Source organism: Dermochelys coriacea, chromosome 12 (assembly GCF_009764565.3).
Source record: "Dermochelys coriacea isolate rDerCor1 chromosome 12, rDerCor1.pri.v4, whole genome shotgun sequence".
Lineage (NCBI taxonomy): Eukaryota > Metazoa > Chordata > Testudines > Dermochelyidae > Dermochelys > Dermochelys coriacea.
In genome coordinates this window covers 28,956,941-28,980,691 of record NC_050079.1, presented here as the reverse complement: position 1 = coordinate 28,980,691, position 23,751 = coordinate 28,956,941, and the positions used below count along the sequence as shown (strand labels likewise).

The 23,751-nt window shown below is 39.2% G+C and overlaps 1 long non-coding RNA gene across 2 annotated transcripts in view; it reads right to left on the bottom strand.

The window, feature by feature from the left end:
• The window catches only part of LOC122456295, a 76,970-nt gene extending 54,701 nt beyond the window's left edge, over positions 1-22,269 (bottom strand). The window contains exons 1-2 of one of the 2 annotated variants that reach the window (XR_006275133.1): positions 22,127-22,269; positions 12,889-13,007 (exon numbers count right to left, since the gene is read on the bottom strand). This is a non-coding gene — a long non-coding RNA (uncharacterized LOC122456295). The remainder of the gene's footprint in view (positions 1-12,888; positions 13,008-22,126) is intronic. The other variant, XR_006275134.1, reaches the window with a different exon arrangement.
• Between the last annotated feature and the right edge of the window lie 1,482 nt (positions 22,270-23,751).

Sequence of the window (23,751 nt, the reverse complement as noted above, 5' to 3'; positions counted from 1 at the left end):
TAGCTTTGAATCACTTACCATCTGAATCTACACTCATTAAAACTCATTGGCAAAGCTCACATTGACAGAAATGATGAAGGATCAGGACCTTAATGAGAAGCAAAAATAGTACAGGTCAAAAAAAAGTTGGGGATTTTTCTAAGTTAGATAACATTTTCAGGTCCAGCTGTATGTTTTTATAGTTGATTTGGAAATGTATAGTAGGGATGTATTTTCAAAGGCAGTTCTGGGAGATGTAACCATACATAAAATAGGTCCAGATATAAAAAACATGTCTCCCAGATACACAACCAAAGCCTTCATCAACTTTTATGCCCAAACTGAACTTTTATAAGGTCAAAAAAATTCAGATGAAATTTCTTTTTTCACTAAGGGTTTTCAGTAGGGACCAGAAATGGGGAAATATTGCAAGAAGGGGTGTTCTTATGAGATTTCTGTCCTGATTTTGCAGACTCAGGAGGTCCAGAAAGTTGTAGTGAGTTCTCAGCAAAGCATCTGAACTTCTGGATGCTTATCCAAGCTGAACCCAAAGTCCAGATCTTTTGAAATTTGTTAGTATCGGAGACATATTTCACTCCTAATGGTCTAGGAAATGTTCCCTATGCTTTTAGAGGGCTGAGCAGAACACTCAGCTGTAAATATGGAGTGGTCAAGATCCGGATCCAATTTCTGCAGTTTGAGAGACTTTATGACACTTGAGTCTTTTATAATCCTGTTCTTGTTGCTTAATGTGATTTGCTAGAGTGCCTTTTATTGCCTTTATCCTCAGGTCAGTTTACTCTCTTAAAATAGATATAACTTTATAAATAAGGCAGTATAAAGTGTTTCTTCTGTGCCCACTGTGTCAACAATAAGTGTATTAATAGCTTTCTTGTTGGCTAGTTTTACATCTTCATCACACAGCAGAGGGAAAAATAATTACTCAAATAAAAGCAAAAATCAGAAGTTTTTCATTCTTTAACCACATTGGAACTTGAGTCTTCCTAATTTAAATAAATAACAAAATTCATAGCAGGGTTAAGAAATGTAGAAGATTTATAGTAATCTTGGCATATACTTTGCAAGCAGAAACGCTTGCCTTTTAAAAGGCAATAATATATTTTGAAATGCTTGAGCTGTCTATCAATCCTTACCCTGACTGTCTGCCTTCAATTGCACCTCAGAAGAGAATACACTATGTGGATTAGTTTTGCACATACTAGACAAGAAGTGGGTAGGTTTCAAATATGTACATGCATTTTTATGCTGGCTAATTCAAAGTATCATCAGAGTGAATGAAGGGGGAGGAGAGGAAGGTAAATTAATTCCTTTCTACCAGAAAGCCAACTTTTAGTCATCTTTTCCCTGGGTGTTTGTATCTGCAAACCCGCTGAGGATTCCCGCAGAAGAAAGTCTATTAATTTTCCATGTACTTGTTGACGAAAAAGCTATCAGGATTATGGGCTGAATATTTCTTGTGTAGGGAAAGTAAGGGATGCAATTAATCTCTGTGAACTAAAATATACCTCTTTTCATTAATCTTTTATTGTAAATGAGCAAAGTAATTGAACCAGTACCACACTGTCAGAATGAATGCAATGCCAGTGGGATATGCATGAGAGAGCACATACTGATTGAGTATTAAATATCTAACGGCAATAATTTATGGTTCATTACCTCTTTTTGGAGCTTCTCAGTTGCATAGTGCATGAATTTTAAGTAGTCCAAATTTCACGAGAAAAGGCTTTCAAATGCTGAAGACAGCAAATGTGCAAAACCCTCAGACAATCTATTTAATTTGGATAGTTTCATACGTAGTTGAGCCAGGCTCTTTAGTCTGCCAGAAACACATTAGATATTTGCAACTTGGATTAATGCAATTAAAGATCTAGTGATGAATATTTCAGAGATCATCATCAGCTCTAAGTTTCATTTCACCTATGAGCAGAAAGATGTGCATGAGCATGAGCTGTGTGTAGTAGATGGTCAACTGGCTGCGTTATTTATATGTTCAAGGTCCAAATTTCAAAAATGGACACCTCAATAGGATGTCCAGACCCTCTGTGTAGGTGTTGATCTTAGCGCTTAAATGTCTATTTCATTGCCTCCTTCATTCCAATCTACAGTAGGACATTGTGTAGAATAATTTAGCTATGAAGTAGAAATAAAGGATAATTGTTCAGAAACATTATTGTCAATGGGACTATTCACAAGCTTAAAGTGGAGCAAAGTATTTAAGCACATGCTTAAGTGGGGCCCATAGGTGACCTGACCAACTCAGGGTATGTTGCAATGATCCTGATAGTAGGAAATCCAAACAGAATAGTGTTGCAATGGTACAAGGCACTCAGAACTTTGCCTCCTTTAGGAGGCCTACAGCCAACCACAGAAGCTCCAAAAGTAACAGTCACTGACTGGAGGGAATTCTGAGGGGCAATATGTCTATTCCTCTTGCTGACTCAGCACTTCCTCATCATATCCTCCATCAGTGGATTTCCAGGCAGATTCCAGCTGTGCTTCTCTGGTGAAACCTCTGGGGAAGAGTGATCATAGAAACTGAACAAATTCAAAGTGGGAGGAAAATGCCATCAAATGAGAGAGAGAATTTTACACCTACTTTATACAAATGTAAATGACTGCATATGGTGCAAGGCAGCAGAGAATCAGTCCCAATAGTTCCAGTCTTTAATTGCCTCTTAGTTTTACTGTTTGTCGTTTAGATAATTATCTGCATGGATTGTTCCTGTAACACCTACAAAGCTCTTTGGACCCTTGAACTCATCTTTCCCTTGTAAATTCAGCTCATCTATTAAAATTATTAAACTGTCCTCCTAATCAGACATTGCTCATTTGGCCAGAGACAACTCTGTATTTGCTGTTTATTGATTTTTGTTAACTGGGCTATGACTGTGGAGAAGAAACATTTCATTTTCGAAGTCGTCCCAGAGGACACTGGCAGGTTACAATCATTTGTACTGTAAAATCACTCCATGTTAATTGATTCTATATTTACATATTATGAATGCATATTTTAATCTGTTTTACATGAATAAGCCTGCTACAATGAAGATTTCATTTCCTTTTTTAAAACATTATAAGTACCTTGCCATATTTGAAGAAGCAAATCTCTTCCAAATTGATTTGACCTTTGCAGGAAAAAACAACAACACATTTTACCCAATATCCCTTTTTAAGCAGAAGTTTTTGTCTTCTATGAGCTTTAAGAGCCTGTCATAGGTTGGCTGGTCCTTTAAGGAAAGGCAGGCTCAACTTTGCCTGTGATCTATCAGCTAGCTCCCATCTGATGGTGATGTGGCAATTTAATGATAACTAGGCACTCCAGCTCCAGAAAATGAAGAAGGGCTCCTTAAATAGAGCTGGAAATTCAGTCTAGAGGGAGAGACTACAGACAAAGCAGGAAGCAGCACCCACAGGGAGAAGCATGGGGGTAGAGGAAAGCCCTAAACTAGGGCCAACAAGTAGTGGGAAGATCCCTAGGGGAAGCTGTCAGAGTCTCTAATGAGGGAAAACCTGCAAAGATAAGAAGTAACAAGGGAAGAACTTTGCAGGAGCAGGTCAGGCTCCTATGGAAGAGGCCCTGAGGTAAGGTCAGTAAAAACACGTCAGTGGAGCCTGAGAAGAATGGAAGACTTCTTAGTTCAGCAGAGAAGGGAAAAGCCAGAGGCCTGAGACCCAAAGGGAGTCTATGTTAAAGTCAAGGGTGTGAGGAAGCAGCACAAGGGGATTTAGAGGTAGGAAGTGGCCTAGGGAAACAGCAGTACGTCTAAGAAGAAGACCTAGCTGCCTAATATAGGGTCCCTGGCCCAGAATTCATGGTAAAGGGTGGGCTTTACCATGCCAAAGGGCATATAAGCCCAATGCAAGAAATATTGAACCTGAGTGAGGCTGAAGACTGACCCCAAAGGATGATGATAGCCCAATATGGGAACGAAAGGCTCTTATTATTTGGATGTTTCTATTGAATTTTCAATTAATCTTCTTGTTACCCCAGAAAGGCACTGAATTTTATGTGACTTAGCCAGAGGGCTAAATCCTGAATGACACAATGAGAAATAGGTGGCTACCAGGAGGTACCGGAGAGAAGGACCCCCTGCAGCATCACACCCTGACACAACAGGGCAATGACAATGGTGAACATGATAGAATTACAGAACCTCTTCTTTATACCAAGAGTTAGGGGATGAACCCACCCTCAAACTCAGACCCTTTCACCGCACTCTCATTAGACTGCAAAGTGACCCTATGGAAAAGTTCTGTGAATCACACCTTTCATCAGAGGCATTCAAAGCACTTTAATGAAATGGTTGCACACTCTTATCCATATTTTACAGACGGGAACACTAAGGCATAAACAGGTTAAGTTCCTTATCCAGAGTCCAACTGCTCTAACAAGTCTATTTGACTATTCTTACAAGTATCTGAATGTTAGGGTGCTTATTCATTAGTATTCTGTATACTTAGAGCATCTTTGTATCAATGTGCTTTGAATTCTATCCTCCAGAAATCTCTTCCTGCTACTATCAGACAGACCAATTCATTTTCTAATTATAAATCTATATTAATGTCTTATATTTTCTATAGTACATTAAAGATGTGAGCACTTCCATTTTGTACTGCAAAGCATACTGAGGCCTCTATTTATGGAGTGAACTGCATATGCATTAAAGTTCATAGCAGGTATTATTCCAATGAACAGCTATTTTATATGCATATGGTCAATACATTTTTAAGAAAATAAAATGTTACACACATTAATGCCTATACTTAACACTTTATAGATTCATAGATACTAAGGTCAGAAGGGACCATTCTGATCATCTAGTCCGACCTCCTGCACAGCGCAGGCCACAGAATCTCACCCACCCTCTCCTACGAAAAACATCACCTATGTCTGAGCTATTGAAGTCCTTAAATCATGGTTTACAGACTTCAAGGAGCAGAGAAGCCTCCCTCAAGTCAACCATGCCCCATGCTACAGAGGAAGGCGAAAAACCTCCAGGGCCTCTCCAATCTGCCCTGGAGGAAAATTCCTTCCCGACCCCAAATATGGCGATCAGCTAAACCCTGAGCATATGGGCAAGATTCACCAGCCAGATACTACAGAAAATTCTTTCCTGGGTAACTCAGATCCCATCCATCTAATATCCCATCTCAGGGGATTTGGCCTTTTTACCCTGAATATTTAAAGATCAATTAATTACCAAAATCCCATTATCCCATCGTACCATCTCCTCCATAAACTTATCAAGTAGAATCTTAAAACCAGATAGATCTTTTGCTCCCACTGTTTCCCTTGGAAGGCTATTCCAAAACTTCACTCCTTTGATGGTTAAAAACCTTCGTCTGATTTCAAGTCTAAACTTCCTGGTGGCCAGTTTATACCCATTTGTTCTTGTGTCCACATTGGTGCTGAGCTGAAATAATTCCTCTCCCTCTCCTGTATTTATCCCTCTGATATATTTATAGAGATATATTTATATTCATATCTCCCCTCAACCTTCTTTTAGTTAGGCTAAACAAGCCAAGCTCCCTGAGTCTCCTTTCATAAGACAAGTTTTTCATTCCTCGGATCATCCTAGTAGCCCTTCTCTGTACCTGCTCCAGTTTGAATTCATCCTTTTTAAACATGGGAGACCAGAACTGCACACAGTATTCTAGGTGAGGTCTCACCAGTGCCTTGTATAATGGTACTAAAACCTCCTTATCCCTACTGGAAATGCCTCTCCTGATGCATCCCAAAACCACATTAGCTTTTTTCATAGCCATATCACATTGGCAGCTCATAGTCATCCTACGATCAACCAATACTCCAAGGTCCTTCTCCTCTTCCATTACTTCTAATTGATGCGTCCCCAACTTATAACTAAAATTCTTGTTATTAATCCCTAAATGCATAACCTTACACTTCTCACTATTAAATTTCATCCTATTACTATTACTCCAGTTTACAAGGTCATCCAGATCCTCCTGTATAATATCCCGATCCTTCTCCGAATTGGCAATACCTCCCAGCTTTGTATCATCTGCAAACTTTATTAGCACACTCCCACTTTTTGTGCCAAGGTCAGTAATAAGATTAAATAAGATTGGTCCCAAAACCGATCCCTGAGGAACTCCACTGGTAACCTCCCTCCAACCTGACAGTTCGCCTTTCAGTAGGACCCGTTGCAGTCTCCCCTTTAACCAATTCCTTAGCCACCTTTTGATGTTCATATTGATCCCCATCTTCTCCAATTTAACTAATAATTCCCCATGTGGCACGGTATCAAATGCCTTACTGAAATCTAGGTAAATTAGATCCACTGCATTTCCTTTATCTAAAAAATCTGTTACCTTTTCAAAAAAGGAGATTAGGTTGGTTTGGCACGATCTATCTTTTGTAAAACCATGCTGTATTTTGTCCCATTTACCATTGACTTCAATGTCCTTAACTAATTTCTCCTTCAAAATTTTTTCCAGGACCTTGAATACTACAGATGTCAAACTAACTGGCCTGTAGTTACCCGGATCACTTTTTTTCCTTTCTTAAAAATAGGAACTATATTAGCAATTTTCCAATCATTCGGTACTACTCCTGAGTTTACAGATTCATTAAAAATTCTTGCTAATGGGCTTGCAATTTCAGGTGCTAATTCCTTTAATATTCTTGGATGAAGATTATCTGGGCCCCCCGATTTAGTCCCATTAAGCTGTTTCAGTTTCGCTTCTACCTCAGATATGATAATATCTACCTCCATATCCTCATTCCCATTTGTCATGCTACCATTATCCCTAAGATCCTCTTTAGCCTTATTAAAGACTGAGGCAAAGTATTTGTTTAGATATTGGGCCATGACTAGATTATCTTTAACCTCCACTCCATCCTCAGTGTTAAGCGGCCCCACTTCTTCTTTCTTAGTTTTCTTCTTATTTATATGGCTATAGAACCTTTTACTATTGGTTTTAATTCCCTTTGCAAGGTCCAACTCGACTCGACTTTTAGCCTGTCTCACTTTATCCCTACATGTTTTGACCTCAATTAGGTAGCTTTCCTTGCTGATCCCTCCCATCTTCCACTCCCTGTATGCTTTCTGCTTCTTCTTAATCACCTCTCTAAGATGCTTGCTCATCCAGCTTGGTCTACAATTCCTTCCTATGAATTTTTTCCCCTTTCTTGGGATACAGGCTTCCGATAGCTTCTGCAGCTTTGATTTAAAGTAATCCCAGTCCTCCTCTACCTTTAGATCCATAAGTTCTTCAGTCCAATCCACTTCCCTAACTAATTTCCTTAATTTTTGAAAGTCAACCCTTTTGAAATCAAAAACCCTAGTTGCAGATTTATTTTTGTTAATCCTTCCATTTAGTTTGAACTGAATTAGCTCATGATCACTTGAGCCAAGATTGTCCCCTACAACCATTTCTTCTATGAGGTCCTCGCTACTCACCAAAATTAAATCTAAAATGGCATCCCCTCTAGTCGGTTCAGCAACTACTTGATGAAGGAATCCATCAGCTATCGCATCTAGGAAAATCTGAGCCCTATTATTATTACTAGCACTGGTCCTCCAGTCTATATCTGGGAAATTAAAGTCTCCCATGATCACGCAGTTTCCATTAGTATTTACTTTATTAAAGACATTAAAAAGGGCTCTGTCCATATCCAAATTAGATCCCGGAGGTCTATAGCACACCCCAAGCACTATCGTAGGAGAGGCTTTACTAGTTTTCTTCCCCAGTGTAATTTTTGCCCAGACGGACTCTGTCTTATCCATTGCATCGCTTCTTATTTCTTTACATTCTACCTCATCATTGATATACAATGCTACTCCACCACCTTTACCTTTGTTTTTGTCTTTCCTAAACAGCACATACCCTTCAATACCTGTAGTCCAGTCATGACTACTATTCCACCATGTTTCTGTTATCCCTAAAATATCTGGTTTCACTTTCTGCACCAGTAGTTCTTTTTCCTCCATTTTGTTACCTAGGCTCCTCGCATTGGTGTATAAACATCTTAATTTTTGCTGTTTGGCCTCGCTCACATTTTGTACCCTATTAGGCACAGTCATTCTACAGCCAGTATAACCTATTAGACTAGTATCCACACCGCCCTCGCTCCTTATATACATTCTCCTACCCACGGCTGTATCCTTTCTTACTTCGTCTTCTTCCCTCTCAATGCTAAAATCTGGTGTGGAGATTTCCTGGACATCTCCCATCCATCTCCCCCTAATTCCTAGTTTAAAGCTCTCTTTATCAGTTGTGCCAGCTTCGATCCTAGAAGTCTATTTCCTTCCCTACTCAGATGAAGTCCATCCCGAGAGAACTGTTCTCTGTCCGTGAATGCCTCCCAGTGGCCATACATCCCAAAGCCCTCCTTATGGCACCACTGCCTAAGCCATCTGTTAACAGTCATAATCTTGTCACACCTTTGTTGCCCTTTTCTAGGAACAGGAAGGATCCCGCTAAAGATCACCTGAGCCTCAATTTCCTTATGCGTCTTCCCCAGCCTAGCATAGTCTCCCTTAATACTTTCCAGCGAGAATCTAGCCGTATCATTTGTTCCCACATGAAGGATAATTAGGGGATTCTTTCCCGCTCCCTTTAGGATCCTTTTCAACCTCAGGTCTACATCCCGTATCTTAGCACCCGGAAGACAGCACACCCTTCTATTCTCTGGATCAGCTCTAGTTACAGGCCTGTCTATTCTTCTCAATAAAGGGTCCCCGATCACATAGACCTGCCTTTTCCTGGTGACAGTGCTATTCTCCAGTCTCTCCCCTGTTCCCTCTGGCTGGTTCCCTCTCTTTCCATTCCTATTTTCCCTTATAATCTTCTTCAACCCATCCTGTATCCTCCTGGGCCTCATTTTTGGTGTAGTTTCCCTTGACTCTTCTGCTTTTCCTATAGGACTAGCCTCTCTTCTCTTCTTCCTTACCCTTCCACCTTCAACAAGTACCTGCTGAGCCCCTTCTTCATTTTCCAACTCTGCAAACCTATTCTTAAGCTCTATTTCTCCTTCACTAGCCCGTCTTTTCCTCTGCCTCGTTCTTTTAGTCACATGTTTCCACTGACCACTTTCCTCACCCAGTCTCCCCTCAAAATTCCCCAGCCCTGCTTCCATCTGTGAGTCTGAGCTTTTCCCTTCAGATACCTCATATCTTTGCTCCATCATCTGCTCAAACCCCTTCCTAAACTCAGCGAGACTTTCCACCTGCATCTCCAAACCTCGGATCTTTTCCTCCATCAGCTCTATCAGACGGCATTTCATGCAGAAAAAACTCTTACCGGTTCCCCCCTCCAGGATCATGTACATACCACAGCTTTCACATCCACTCATCCTCAATGTGTCTTCCACTACAGGAGTCACTCCCACAGCTGCCTCTGTATCTGTCTTCGCCCTCCCACCTAAATCCTGTTAATCTGGGAAACACAAGCCACACCAAAAAGACCACCCAACCCAGCAAAAGCAAACCCCAAACAAGCACCACAATCCAAACTCCCCTTGCAAACTCCCACTCAAACTCCCCTGTTTAGAGCTCTGTTTGCTAGCTCCTGTGCCGCTGCAGCTGTCTGTGAACAAAAGAGCTTTAAAACAATAGCTGTAGTTTATATTTTGCCCCTAAAAGTCTGTCTTGCAATAGAGTAACCTCAGAAAGAGATATGGTAGCAAAGTGGATACAGAATATAATTTTGAATGATATTGAAAGGTCAGTGCAGAAATGTGCAGCTCATATTTTTGTGACGATAACATGTGTGAACTAGTTATTTCCTCCTTTTAACAAAGAATGACCTTACCCATTGATTTAATGAGGAAATTATACATGCTGTATTCAGATTTAACAAACTCCTCAGAATTAAAGATATACCAATGGGATGGGGGTGTGGGTGGGAGTGGAAAGACAGACACGGACCTCAGAATAGCAGCCTAACCACCTGGTAAAGGAAAGCCCAATGACCAGTGAAGCCTTACTTGTGGCATGTGCTAGACACTGCATGGATTGTTTGTTAGTTATTCTTACACTCTTTTTATTAGTAGCAAAATATTAATAATATGATGTCATAATACATAGAAAAATAATTAAAGCAGAAAAAGGCCACTGTTTTCTTAATTACAGTCCGACTCACTGATTTTGTACTTGGTGTAGCCATATGGCTGGGCATTCAAAAAGTTTCACTGGTCTTAGAGCCAGTCTTAGAGAAAACATTATTAACTTGTTACTGAAAAGGACTTTAATTTCTGCAAAATTTGCAACCCCATTCAAATTAACCCTTCTGACTGTAAACATTGATATTACAGATGGATATTGAGAGAAGGGATTGCTCAGTAGTCTTGTCCAGTGCTAAGTTAATAGCAGGGAAGTGGGTGTTAGGGCTACTGGGTTCTCTTTCTGGATCTACCACAGACCTCATGGATATGTCTTCACTGAAAAAAGGTGTGTTTTTAACACAGGTTAGCTAAAATGGCAGTGAAAACACAGTAACTCTTCATTTAACTTGGGTAGCATTGGAGTGAAATCCCATAGGAGAGCCTGGGTTGAACTCGAGCAGATAACCCCATTAAAAGCAAAGTTGCTCTAGCCTCACTGCTTGGGTTAGCTAATCCAAGTTAACACTATTCCCCCTCCTCCCCTCAAAAGCCTAGCCTAAGTGACCTTGACCAAGTTACTTTGTCCTTGTTGTTTCTTTAGCTGCGTACAAAGTGAAACATAACTGACTAGTAACTGGAAAATACTAACAGGGCCTTATCTGAAAGTGCGAAGTCGCATAACAAAGTGCAATGACCTGCGCTAACCTTCGCTGACTTCGAAGTGCAGATTAGGGAGTTGGATTTAAGATATAAATACCTAAGGGTATATCTCCATGCAACTGGAAGGAAGCTTCCCAACTTAGGTAAACACTCACGCTAGCAAGGCTCAAGCTAGCACGCTAAAAACAGCGATGTGGATGTTGCTGCACTGGTAGAGGCTCAGACTAACCACTCATGTAGGACTCAGGGGATCAGGCTGTTCTGAGCTAGAGTGTTTACCCTGAGCCTTTACCAGCACTGCAACATCCACACTATTTTTAGTCTGCTAACTTGAGCCCTGCTAGCGTGAATCTGGCTCACTCCCAGATACAGTGTAGACATACCCTTGAGTTCTAATTGCCTAGTTCCTCTCCCCCCCGCTTTGCCCCCTAACCTCTGGAGCTAGGACACAGGCAGTTAAGATAAGTGGATGCTCAAGATAACAGCCTTCACCCGTATTGAAGGGAGAACTGAAGAACATGTTTTGGAATTCACTTTCTTGCTGGGCTGGTTTTGAACTAAGGCCTCTTGATGGAGACTATTTTAAAAAGCCTTTCCAGCTTGTTTGGTGGTTTGCTTTTAAGGTGTTCAAATTTTGCAAACACTCAGAGAAGGGATTAGCGAAGTTGGGGGAGTGATTATTCGGGAGGAGTTTGTTTTTAGAGCTTCAGAGGTTCCTTGATGGGAATCCATTATAGGGCTTTGAGGTTTTTTTGTTTTGTTTGTTTGTTTGTTTGTTTTAAATTAAGGGCCTAGGGAAGTGGTTAATAGACATTATTATAAGTCTAAATAAATGTAGTCTGAACCCTGAGTAAAACAATAAAGAGTTTGATGACGCTTTCTAGTTTTGGAAAATTTTGAGAATTAGGATGAAAGCAAAATGAACGAATGTGTGTAGTCATCCTAATGATCCTTCCCCCTGCTGAATTCAGAAGGAGAAACTGCTCATTATTAAGAACTTAAAACCACTGAGTGCTATAGCCAATAAAGGGGATAATGCAATTGGAAAGAGGAGCAAAAATCTATAGGAGTATCAGCAGGACTATCAGCCTCAAGCAAACCTTTCCCACTACAGTGTAAAACGCAAGTGGCTCTGTTTATTCTACTCAATAGTTTTAATAGACTCAGTGAGTTAACAGATTGTGTTATATCTTCTAAACTACCACAGTGTGGCAGTGTTTTAGAGCATAATTTAGGACTGCACTGCTAACTTACATTTCCTTATTTGATACTTCCTTTACCTTTACTGACGAAGTCCATTTAGAAAGAAAACCAGTGAAGTTCTGTATTTTTTCTTCTTTCTTTAAAGGATTGATAGTGTGACTACAAGATTCCTTCCTTTTGTAACTGCCACTTATCTATCTTTCACTTGAGTCATCATAAAAAGAAAAGGAGTACTTGTGGCACCTTGGAGATTAACAAATTTATTTGAGCATAAGCTTTTGTGAGCTCACTTTGTCAGATCATTCAGTAGACAATACAGTGGAGAGATTTTATATACACAGAGAACATGAAACAATGGGTGTTACTGTAATGACAGTGATCAGGTAAGGTGAGCTATTACCAGCAAAGGGGGCGGGGGGGACCTTTTGTAGTGATAATCAAGGTGGGCCATTTCCAGCAGTTGACAGGAACGTGTTAGGAACAGTGTGTGTGTGTGTGGGGGGGGGAAATAAACACAGGGAAATAGCTTTACTTTGCGTAATGACACATCCACTCCCAGTCTTTATTCAAGCCTAAGTTAATTGTGTCCAGTCATTGAGTCATCATAACACTCATACAAAAAACAAGAGACTTGGGCATCACCACACCAAACTTCCTTTCCTGAACCACGGCCTGAGCACTTTCATGATCATTCTGCTTTATCTCTATTCGTATTAACTTGACAGAAGTTTGCTTTCAAAATATTGAGGACGCATGCAAGAAAGCCTTTCAAGCCTACTGCTTAGCACTGGAAGGCTACAAAATATCCCATGGGCTGAGCAGTGCAGAAACATAATGCACAATCATACAGTCAGCATTTATTCAGCACAGATTTTCCAACCACACAGTAGTCTGTGGTTTCAACTCTCTTGTAACCAACTCCTTATCTCATTACACAACAGCCTTGAGAATCCTACCTGCTCCGTGCAGTTGCCCTGGTGTCAGTCCATGTCTGTGATTATGATTACATCTGCATCCTTCTACCCAAAGCATTTTACACACTATGGCTTCAATCTTGATTGAAATAAAACTCCAGCTGACATCAAGGAATGAAACACAGCAGTTGCGTAAAACTGCACAAAAGTTCAGGTTAGAAGACGTATACCATAGTCAGTAAAAACTGCAGGGCAACTTGAGCTACACAAAATGTAATTACTCAGATTAGGAATTGGCCAGGATACCAAGACTAGCCTTCCAATCCATTTTAAAAGTATTATGGGATCTTGAAAGGCCACCAAAGTTCAGGACCTCAGTTTTACATCTCATTCAAAAGATAGCTTAATATCCATGAACACTATCCTGGGGCACTGGTATAGTGCCATCTGCTGTGTCACCAACACCACTTCCTCCTAGTCTTGTGGTTTACAGACCAAGAACTGACCAAGCCTGACCCTACTTATCTTATAAAATCTGATAAGATGACAGCTCAAGGGAGTATGGCATAACATTTAAGCATAGGTTTCATTTGTCCTTCATTAATAAACAACCTTAGAGTGAAATATCCATTAACATATGGTATAATAAAAACTCAACAACAATTTCAATGGATTCCCATATGAACAACACATTTCAAATGCTTAAATATTTGACAATCCATTTACACTTAGATACTGTCTCAGCAGCACACTTACTTTTTGAAATCTTAACAACACTTTCAATCTTTTCAAATTAAACATTTTCTTTCAAGTTATGTCAGTTCCAGGCCAATTCCCTTTCTGGACTATATCCATTCTCTGGTGCATCTCTTGCCCTTTTAGCAAACAAAATCCTTGCTCTGGCTCTGTATGTATTTTACCCTCTGCAAAAACCCTTTGTGCTAAACTAAACTAACAGAATCATATGCCAGAGGCAGTCTTTTCTCTGCTGCATAAACTTTTTCTTAAATGCATACTAAGTAATTCAGAGCAACAATTACATTTCTGCTTTTAAACCATACTTTAACTCTAATATTTATACAGGCTTTGTTATCTCTAGTTTGATTTGGGAACAGAGTCTCTCTTTAGTTATCACTACTTATGTGTATGGAAGTATTATGAAAATAATCCCCAGACAATCTTTAATGTAATTTCGTTTTCTATATTACTATTCTGTTCTTTATGCTTAGCAATACTTAGCCTGCTATGTGCAAGTAAATCAGTTTTGTGGTCCATTTCAGTGACACAATATTATCTCAGAAGAATAAACTTTCAAACTATCATCATCATTAGCCAAGACAATTTTACCTATAGTCACTTAACCTCTTTTAGGACTTCAAGTTTGATTACTCTTATTTGATTTCAACCACATGGTAGCCTCTGTTCCACAGAACAGAGAAATTTTATTGCAATAAGGTGTGTTTTTTACATTGAAATAGCTAAGTTGATATAAAATCAGAATGGATTCAAGGCACTGTAGTTTTTAACTCAATGTAGATCGGTGAGGTCAACCTCGGCAGGGGAGGGTGTGTGTGTATAAAGTTGACCTTAACTAGCTACATCATGCTAAAAACTAACTATTCCTCATCTTCATTAGGATCTCACTTTTTTTTGCAGTGAAGACAACCTGAGTCTAATCACACAACAGATACTCCTTAACTAGTCAGTTAAAAAAGTGAAAGTTCCAGGTTCCAAACATGTATTTAGTACAATTAAATTGTAAGCTCTCTGGGTCAGGGATTTTGTGTTCACTTCATTCTCATCTGTAAAGTGCCTAGCATGCTATTGGTGAGATAATTGTAATTAATCAAAAGCAAGCAGTTGCCAGCAATAGGTACGTTGGGGTGGGGACATACTTTGAGTCAGATTCACTACGGCACTGTTGCAGTTTTTTTGCTAGTGTAACTAATTGAGTTCAGTGCAGTTACACTGCTATAGAACTAGAGGAATGCAGCATCCAGGCTCCAGACCCTGCCACAGCCATGGGCGGAGAGTGGGAGGTGGACAACCCCAGCAGAAGCTGTGGGGCAGGAGCACCAAGCAGTGACTTCAGCTCAGCCCTGGCCCAAGCCATGCCCGGAGAGGGCAGGAGGGGCCCGGCACCAATCTTGGATCAAGAGCACCTGGCCCCAGCTCCAGCTCCAGCTCCAGCCATGAGGGAGGGAGGAGTGGGGTACTATTTACAGAATGGGGTACTATTCAAAGGGAGAAAGGAGAGCAGAATCTGATCCTTAACTAAAAATATATAATAGTGGACAACGTAAGCAGGTGCAAAACTTGGCTGTGCTCCTTTGCATGTCACACTAATACAGCCTTTAATTACAGGACCACATACTATTACAAAGCTTGTTTATATAGGTCTAAGTAACAGCTGCCTCAGCAAGGGTACATTGTGAGGAACAGGGAGGAAAAGGGAAAAGGTTCACAGAAGTGTTGCGGAAAAGGAGATAGCTAGCTATATAGTGCAGCCTTTTTGTGGTTCCTGGTGTTCCCTAAGCATTAGGGGAGGGGAGGGAGACAGCAAATTAGCCACAAAAGGGCTCACACATCCCTAATGCCTCCTTCTACCACCACTCTTTCATATTTTAGCTTTCCCCAACCCCGTCCTATATCCACTATGCTCCGCTGGCTTTGAGATGCATCATCCAGTCTCTGTCACTCTGCAGTACTTGAATCTTGTCATGGGGTACCAGTAACATCTTTACTTTATTGTTTAACTACTTTATTGCCAGTTTTTCTTTTCTAGGCTGGACAAAACGGTAAAAAAATGCAATAGGGAGCTACTCTGGATGATGAAATTTGCCTCTTCCTTCTCAAGCTTCTGTGATATTCAAATATCCACTTCTGCTATTTAATTGTGGATGCATCCAAAGTACCCTACTTATATATCTACTATATTATGGATTCATGGAAGCAGCATCTTCTAGAAATAAAATTTGAAAACATGGTATTTTTTTAAGAACACTGTTTAATCACAGAGATATCTACTATAAAAGTGTCCAAATCCCCAGTGTACTGATCCATATGCTAGCTACTTGTTTCTTCCTAGTATCAGGGGGTAGCCGTGTTAGTCTCTATCCACAAAAACAAGAAGGAGTTCGGTGGCACCTCAAAGACTAAGAGATTTATTTGGGCATAAGCTTTTGTGGGTAAAAAACCCACTTCTTCAGATGCATGGAGTGAAAATTACAGTTACAGGCGTAAATATACTGACACATGAAGAGAAGGGAGTTACCACACACGTGGAGAACCAGTGTTGAACCAGTGAGGTAATTCCCTTCTCTTCATGTGTCAGTATAATAATGCCTGTAACTGTAATTTTCACTCCATGCATTTTTTTTTTACCCACAAAAGCTTATGCCCAAATAAATCTCTTAGTCTTTGAGGTGCCACCGGACTCCTTGTTTCTTCCTAGAAGTACCACCATCTCTTTTAATTCCTTTTCTCGGTAATTAGGCTCAAACTTACTCAAGCAGGTTGTAAACAATGTATTTCCAGAAACCTTATAATTGCCACTGTCTTGTAGGATGCCTTCTCATTTGGCTTTTATAAGAAGTGCAGATAATTTATAATATCTTTTGATTACTAGTCGTCATGGGCTACCCTCAGAAGATTCAGAAGTTTAGTTTTGGTACTTCAAGTTGAAGTCTCTCCTGAAGTACAGAGCTGTGCAATAATGAACCTAGCAAAACAAATTCACCAAACTTTTACAAAGCTTAAAAAAAGTTCTGTTTGGGTTGGTGTTTGTGACAGTCAATGTTTTAGTCTAACCTGTTTACCCACATCTGTTTATAATGTAATTACCATCCAAGTTGGCAGTAAATCTTCTATTAATTAAAAAAGGCTTAGCTTTCCCAACAGTCTCTCCTACAAGTACTTTGTCCTCTTGTCCACTGAGTCCTCCCTCCAATTAGCCTCAGTTTTATGTTTTCCACAGATGCAGAGCAAGCTCAAGAAACTCAAAGACTTTTTTTATCCAAATTTCGAACTCTGCAAAATTCAAGGATGTTAAGATCCAGACTTTTTGTTCAGAGCTCTATCTGATTAATGACTGTTTGTGTGTCTCATCAATAGCTTTTTGTTCTTAGCCCCTGCACTCACATAGCAGCAATTTCTTCCCTCTTTTTTTTTTCCATTTCAGAAACTGACCATCTGTAAGATGGACTAGTGTGCCTTTGATCTGATGATTTTTGAACTTATGATGCTGATACAGTCTCAAAGTTGGAAAAATGACATAGCTAGTGCTGTAGACATAATGTCAGTGTATAATAGTACTGATCTTTGTGACCATTCATGTGCAATGTGCATTGCTACAGCACGAACAGTGGAAACAAATGTCAAATATTTTTCAACAAACTACTATTTCATTTTTTGCCGGGTGCATTTGATTATCCTGTTTCATTCACTTCCATTTTTAAAAAAGAGGAAGGATAGTACAGTGGCTATGATACTAAGTTGGGACTTGGGAGATCATATTTGTTTCCCTGCTTTACCACACTTCCTTTGTGACCTTGGCAGGTCCCTTAACCTCTCTGTGCCTCAGTTCCCCATCTGTAAAATGGGGATAACAACATTGTCCAACTTCATAGGAGTATTGTGAGACTAAATGCGTCACGGACTGTGAGGCTCAGATACTATGGTAATGGGAGCCATGAGTACTGAAAATGGATAGATTAACTGAAGATAAAACAATCATTGAAACACCATGGATTTACTGGCTTTTGTTGGTCACGCCATCCTCCTGCTGTAATGACTGCTACTTCAGCAACTGATTTGGTGGCTCCTTGGTCCCCCTTCATCTTTTTTTACACTCTGTCTCTTTGGGGGTTCAACTACCATCTTTACACTTGTAACTCAGAGTGGAACCCTTTTACAGTATTTCTGAACTGTCTCTTACTGTCCGCCCCATCTCAGTCTGTATCTCTGCCATGTCATGGGTATCTCACCAACTTATGGTAACATGGTCAAAACAGAACTCCTGATCTTTTCTCTTACACTCCCCCTCATTCTCTATCTTTACTGATAACACCATTCTCTTCATCGCTCAGGCCTGTAACTTGAGGGTTGTTTTTAACTTCTACGTCACTTTTGCCACATATACAGATGTGTGTCCAAATCTTGCCTTTTCAACTACCTTAACACTTCTCAGCCCTGAAATCTTCTGTCTAGACAGCGAAACACTCTTCTTGTCTCTCATCCTGAGGTCCATATATACAGCTGCAAAGACCATCTTCCTTATCTGTTCCTCTGATCACATTGTTAGAACTCTTGACTTAATGAAAACAGGTAAAGCTTTCAGGTTGACTGGATGGTAATCCACCCCAAGCCTTCAAAGATTCAGACACCCACATTGCTTATTGACAGAAATGTAACTCAATATCAGTTTCTATTTTATAAATATTATTAAAACAAGCTAAAATAAAATCAAGATAATATATCACCAGAGCTAATACTGCTAAAATAAAACACTATCATATCAGAATCAAATTAAGATCTTTTTTTAAAAAAAAAATAAACAAGTTAGTCTCAATACTGCAGTTATATCATCAAATTAGTACCAAAAATATAATCACTACTATAAATTCTAGGAAAGAATCTAAGAAGGAGACTGTCCATTTAGTTATAAATCTCAAATGAAGAGTTTCACCAAAATCATTCAAGTCTAGAATGAGAGTCTGGTACTCTTCCCAGATTCAGGGGATACTGCTCAGGATTGGAGCATCCTGTTTGTTGATGTCATGATTTCCTGTCTACAAGGAAATCTTGAAGATTCTATAATATCAGTCTTTCCTCAGATGGCTCATGAACCTGAAAGATGAAGCTTGTCTGCCTTACCCTTGATTCTTATTAATGTATTAATTTTGTTTGTGCGACCTTCCTTGAAGGTTGTTGGATAAAGTAGGTACAAGGCCTACGTCTGAGCTACTAAACTCAGGCCAATCAAGTTTGAAATAGGTCATCATTAGCAAGTATCATCTTGGAAAAGCTCCACTTAAGTCAGCAATTTAAAGAAAATAATTCAATATTTCACACAGCACAGACAGCTGTTCTGGGATCCCCCAAAATTTTCAAAAATATAGATACCAAGCCACTTGTGAGGAATCTGGGACCTCTGGAGCTAAATGTATGAGCCTCTACTGCAAACATCTTTAAAAGATGTTATCAGTTTATAGCAACTTTTCTATGAAATCCATATAAAATAGAAAAACTGCGAGCACCTCAAAGCCAGTCAGTCAAGCACTCATCCATCAGCAAAATAAAAATGAATTCTGACTGATGATAAAAGTAATCACCACAACTTTCTCTTCTGACATTCTGGAAAACAGACACTTTCTTATCCTTTTTTGCAAACAAAGCAATTACAGTAAACTTCCTAGTTTGGAACTGGGCTATCAAACAACTTTTCTTCTGAAATCTATATCTTAATAGAGAAAAAGTTACTTAAGGGATCAGCTTACAATATATTTATTTATAAGGTCCATACAAACTGTTCCCATTGCATCAGCACGTACTATTTGAATCCCTCAAAGAACTCCCTATGTCACCATATCAAGTTCAAGTTACTTGTTATCACCTCAAAGGCCCTTTACAACTCTACCCCTCCCTACTCACTAACTCCAATCTCCTATTTCATCACCTTCTGCCTTTGCCAGCTTCTCAGACCAGCAGCTCTGTGTCTTCTATCATGCTGTCCCTACTGCACAGAACACCTTTCTAAACTCATCTATGAGATCCAGCTCTACCAAGATACCTACAAAGTTAGTCATCGTTAACTGACTTGAGAGTCCAATGGGTTTACTTGGCACTTCATCTAATAGTAGTTCCTTTTCATGTAGATGAATATTTGTTTGAATCCTGCTCTTCAAGGTAGAGATTGTTTTCAAATGTTTGTACAATACCTAGTAAAATGGGGACCCAGTCCTAACTGTAACCTCTGAGTGCTACTGGAATCTAAGTGTAACAGTGGGCAGGATTGAACCTGGGACCTCTGGAGCTAAATGTATGAGCCTCTACTGCATGAGCTAAAAGCCACATGGCTCTTAAAGCGAAAGCTGTAGCAGACTCAATCTCTAAGTGGTCACAGTGCCATTAAAGGGGGACAGAGCACCACACCCAGCAGGTGTGTGGGTTACATAAACACATACATTATAATTAGTAGGAGAGCCTATTAATAATAAGAATGCAGTATCAGCCATGCTCTCTGCTGTTGTCCTTGTAACAGTGATAGGAATAATTGTAAAGGTTCTGATTTTGGATTGAGTTCAGATAAGCAGTGGGAAGTTTGGATGCTTAACCAAAGCATATCAGAATTTACCAAACCTCCCAAATCTGCAAAACTGGGTTGGCAATTTTATAAGAACAGGCAATCTGAGTTCTGGCAATCATTATAGAAAGAGGAGAAATACCATAAAGACTCTCTCATGGCAGAGTGACCCTTCTTGGTTACAGTTCCAATTAAAAACAGAGTGGAAACACTTGACCATTTCAGAAATTTAGGTTTAATTTTTCAATTGCACTCTTGGGGATGCAGGGAAGGGAGACAAAGTAAGGTTTTGTTTTCAAAAAGAAGATCAATTCTTCCTCAGAAGTCAGTTGAAGGGATAGTACTTCCTCAACAATAATAAAAACAAAAGGGCCCTGATTCTGCACTGTGTTACACAGACATACATTGAACTCAATGGAATTATACTGGTGGCAAAATAATGCATGCAAGTTCAGAGTATTGCCCAATGGATCTAACCCCTGGAAAGTAGGGAGAGCTAGTATTACAATTCTCCTCTTATCCCTTCTTTTCAGAAATCTTCCAACTTCTTTTGTAGAGTGGTATCAGGTATTAAAATATTAAATGTCAGAGCTCCAAGGACCATAACACAAGACCAATTCAACTTTTATGACTGGATTTTCAGAATGTACAGTGCATTTAGAAAATCTGGCAATTCCTCCCTGAACAGGACTTCTTACAGAATTGGGCCCCAAGTCCATTATGTGCTCCTCAGTGAAGTGTATATACATCATGCCTTCAGGCTTAAAAGGAGTTGAGCTCAAACCTCTGCAGGCTTTCTGAACACCAGATATGTTTTCGAGACAGATATGTGGAAAGAAAAATTGCTTTCATGAACTCTGTCCTCTTTGGTTTTTTTACTGCAGAAGTGTCTCTCTGTTAATAGACATCAGCAATGAATTATAAATTTGACGAAATTCTAATGAAGATCAATCTTCCTCTTCTCTTAAAGAGGCTTTTTGGATGCAAACCCTGCTTCCACAGTTAAAACTGGTTGCCAAGATTGTGTCACAAATGAGACATCTGAGAAGCAGGCAGCAAGTTTGTTAATTATTGGGATTAATTTAATGAACTTATTCTCATTAGGCTTTATGAGCCATGCTGCATACAGGAAAGTGTGAAAGTCTACAACAGCAAGAACTAGTGATGTCATTAGGCAATTAAGGACATTGATGAGAAACGTTGCAGGGTCGGGGGCAGGGGGAAGAAGCCAGGCAAATGTTCTGTGTAGAACAGCATTATTAAACAGAATTAAGGGGAGCTAATTAAACAACCAAATGGAGATCATTTTCATCTCAACAAATTACTAGAAAAGTCAGTTTGGTTCTAAACACAAACACTGAGCAGAAACATAAATCATAATGTTCTCCAGCAGGCTCTACCATTCTTTGGGTGATAAGCTATGTAATAGAATTTTACCAAGACTTGAGTTATTTATTTCTTAAATTTTGCCTAGTGTGTTTCCTTTGGGCATCTAAACAAATATAATTTTTCATTTAAAATATAAAGAAAAATCAAGAGAAGATCACTTAAAGCTCAATGACTAAACAGTTCTCTTTAGCATTCCATTTTCTCTACATAAAGAAAATTGGGAACTTATAAAAACCATTTACTGTCATTTATAACACAGATCCCATTCACAGTTTACTGCATCTGTGTCAGTATGTACTATTCTAGAAAATTAATAAATGGCATTGATACAAATTAATTAGGGATTATCTTCAAATTTTTTTTTCACATGACTGGCCCCAACTTCAGAAATTCACTGCCTATCACCACATGTCTAGATTTCCCACTAGGGTATTAACAATAGAGGACTGCCAGCTTTCCCCTCACTGAAGAAGCTGTTGCTTCTGGACATAATGACATTCTACTGCTATCTCTAGAATGTCTTTCCAGCAGTACTACTTTCAGTAGATTATTCTTAAACATAATCACTTTCAGCATGTTGATACTCACAGTTTGGAAGGTGCTTGAATTAGAGAAATACCCAGTGTGACTGTAGGTTCCTCCAGTACCAGTTTGGGCTCCTACAAAGCAACTAAACCCCAGCTGGTGCAAACTGGTGTAGCTTTGCTAATTTACATGGAACTCTACTAGCTGACCCGAGCTGAGAATCTGGCCTTAAATTAGCCGCAAAGGTAACAGATTAATTCAAATGTAGATTATGCATTATTGCTTGTAGGGCAATATTTTCTTACACACAGATTACGCAATTGCATATGCAAAAGGTATGGGTTTTACATATATAACTTACATATGCACTTACCATAACATGTTTATGCTAGGTAATTGTATGCATAAAAGAGTTAACACCTGCATGTGAAATAGTGGTCCAAAATAGAAATTAAGCACCAAATGGAAGCAATTTTGCATCTAAGCTGTTTGAAAATCCTTTTATGGCACTAAAACTGTTTGGGGTGTTTAGTGTCCTTCCAACCTGGGAAAAAAAAACATCAGATCTGACAGTCAGATGGGAGATAACATATTATATAACTTCTGCTGCTTCTTTAGAGAGCTTGTGATTTGAGTACCATTGCTGCTAATTATGTTGAATATAGCAATGATAGTAACCAGCAGTGTTCTACTTGCTGTGAACAAAATAAGAAAATGAGTTGGTGGTAGTGGATAAATCTTCAGAATGGATATTCTTTGGGAAAGGAATAGAAGAACCTTTCACTAGCTGTACACCATATGCTATAGACGGAATTAGTGCAATTTCATTATCTCTGGTTTTTGATTAGTACACAAATACTAAGCTGCTAAACACTGACAAGAAAAAAAAACATGAAATATGCTGGCCTATGCTATTTAAATACATAATTTCATAAAGTGAAACAACTTCAAATGGAAAATTTTCTATTCTTTATAGTTACCTATAAAATTAATAATTAGCTTTTCAAATATACTTTAAAAGCATGATTTTTTACTCCATATACCACTAAAATTCATCTTCATTTGAGATGGAACTGTACTGCAATAATTCATAGTAACAATACACAATGATTGATTTTTTTATGTGTAGTATTATTATTTTAAATGTAACATATCCAACTGAAAATGGAGGAAGAATTTAGGCAGACAGATGCAAAAGAAGAGTTAATACTTGATATTTTGTGTTACCAGATATCAGTAACAGGAAACATAAAAGCCCTTCTATGTACTTAAATGACCAGCTATTAACTTCTCTTACACTGGAATCAAATAAACTGCAACTATATTTAGCACACCCATTTGTCAGCTTGCAATACTGAAATCAATGTTTAAGGGTTAACATACCATCTGGATTTCACTAGGCTACCCAATATATTCCCTGGTAAAAATATAGAGCGGAGCTTGGAGAACTGCTTGAGGTTAACTGTCAGAGACTATTTCAAATTTAAACTCTCTGTCCAGTCCCTTCTACCTATGCCCAGGTTGGCTTGAAAAGCATGGATTGACTATCAAAGGCATTTTGCATATTGCTTCCAGGAGCATTTCTGAAAATTGTGACCAGTTTTCACAGCTTTTTATTATACACTTGAACAGAACCTCTGACTTTCCCTGCTTTATGAGAGGAGTTGGCACTTTGTGGTAATTCACCT